The sequence below is a fragment of the Bos indicus x Bos taurus genome, chromosome 2, assembly GCF_003369695.1.
Source record: "Bos indicus x Bos taurus breed Angus x Brahman F1 hybrid chromosome 2, Bos_hybrid_MaternalHap_v2.0, whole genome shotgun sequence".
Taxonomy (NCBI): domain Eukaryota; kingdom Metazoa; phylum Chordata; class Mammalia; order Artiodactyla; family Bovidae; genus Bos; species Bos indicus x Bos taurus.
Window position 1 is genome coordinate 105,725,851 of NC_040077.1, and position 2,200 is coordinate 105,728,050.

A 2,200-nucleotide genomic window follows, 5' to 3' on the forward strand; every position below is an offset into this window, starting at 1 on the left:
CTCACCTGGACATCCTTGAAGGAAAGAGGTTGGGGGTAGGGGGATACCACTGCTCATAACCCAGCCCCACGATGGTACCAGGATTCATTCATCCTTCTGCACAGGTCTTCACAGCAATCCAGCTGATAGTAATTTACTCCAAGTTTATTTAATTACTATTCATGAAGAAATGAGAATGTACCTGAATTTCCACCAAGGACCAGAGCTATGTCAACTCTTTATTGTGTATGGTCCACAGAAAAGTCTACCTTCTATCAAGGCATAATACCTTACATAGGTTAAAGAACAGAAGCAAAATATACTATAGGCCAAATATGATACACAAGTGGGCCATTTGTTCGTAATGGCTCTGCACCAAGATCTCACTGGTGTTTACCAATAACCTGATAGTGAGCATTCAATACATTTCTGTGAAGCCCTTTCCTCCAGGTAGAAACCCTCAGATGACCACTTTGGGGTCTCATTCACAACCCTGTAGCCAATGGCAACTTCACTCATGTTTACTTATATTAAAAGCATTTCCCTCTTCCAACTTCGCTATGCCACCCAAGGATGACAAGAAGAAGAAAGATGCCAGAATGTCAACCAAGAAAGGCAAGGATCCAGTGAACAAATCTGGGGGTGAGGCCAAAAAGAAGTGGTCCCAAAGGCAGAGTTCAGGACAAGCTTAATAACCTAATCTAGTTTGACAAAGTGACATACGACAAACTCTGTAAAGAAGCTGTAACTCCAGCTGTCGTCTCTGAGAGACAAGATTTGTGGCTCCCTGGCCAGGGCAGCCCTTCAGAAACCCCTTAGTAAAGGACTTACTAAACTGGCTTCAACGCACAGAGCTCAAGTGATTTACACCAGAAACACCAAGAGCGGAGACGCCTCAGCTGCTGGTAAAGACATATAAACAGGTCCCACCAGCTGTACATTTTGAAAATTAAAACTTTATTAAATTAAAAAAAAAAAAAAAGCATTCCCACTCGCCAACACGCGCTTATCTCACACTGGTTTTCCCAGTGCCCCTGCGGGAGTAAGTAGAATACACACATCATCGCCTCCTCACAGATGAGAAAATGCAGACAAACAGATGAAGCGATGTGCCCAGTAGGACACACCCAGGCCCCAGTTGGAACCTGGGTCACACGGCTGCCCACGTGGCCTGCCAGCAAAGTGAGGGGAGGAAGCACCGTCTCCAGCGTGGGCCTCACAGAAGCCGTGACCCTCACCAGCTCTCAGGTTAGAGGGGCTGTCCTGTGAGGTCTTCCCCAATGTCCCAAGGCCTACGAGCCACAGAGACTAAACCCCTGCCTTGTCTCACTCATCAGCTGATAAAGAAGATGAATCTGATTACTGATGGGGCCAGAAGATTCCATGGGTCTGGAAGCCAAAGTGGATGCCTTTTGTCCAACTCAGCTCTTGTCTGCAGAGCCAACAGGCAGTTTAAATAGATCTCAGATGACAACTGTGCTGGGAGCCCAAGGTCAGGGAAAAATGCAGCCACAAGACCTGCCGCTTGGGACTAGGGTCTCAGAGAAGGGAGGTTTCTCCGAGGAGAAAAGATGGAGGAGGAGGGCTGGTCTCACAGCACAAGCCCTGGACACCTCGTTCCAGCCTGGCATTTCAGCAGCACAGGCTCTCTCCTCTACAATAAGGCCACAAGCCCAGGAGGTCGGTTAAAACACCAAAGGCCAGCACATTAAGTACCATACCCCTTATCTCCAAAAGACTTTAAAATCAACCACCCAGATTCCAACAGGGATATGCAGCTCCAGAATTCAAGAAGTAACTCAGGAAGCTGGTGGAGGGTGGTGACCAATATTACCAGCCGTGATGTCAGGCAAACCTGCTTTTAGACCCTACCCTTGATCTTCTTAGCTGTGAAACCTCAGGCAAGTCACTTTACCTCTCTGAGCTTCCATTCCTCATTTAGAGAACGGGGAGGGTGGAAATGCCTACCTCACTGTCTTACTATGAGGATTCAATGGGTTAATGCATGAGACAGCTTAGTAAACTGCAGGGTCTGTAGTAAGAGCCCCCTAAATATCACTTGTAATTATGGTACTGATTAGAGACAGAAGTAAAGGAAAGGGAGAGCCTGGCCTTTTGCTGGACCAGACTCCATGGAAGAGGGGTGGGTAGAATAAGGACCCAGGAGACATGAGGCAAAGGGAGCCAGAACAGAGCACGCGGATGCTAAAAGTGGATGTGG

General features: G+C 47.5%; 1 pseudogene; it reads left to right on the plus strand.

The window, feature by feature from the left end:
- Nucleotides 1-539: 539 nt before the first annotated feature.
- On the plus strand, nt 540-898 carry LOC113900368 (annotated as a pseudogene).
- The last annotated feature ends 1,302 nt before the right edge of the window (nt 899-2,200 follow it).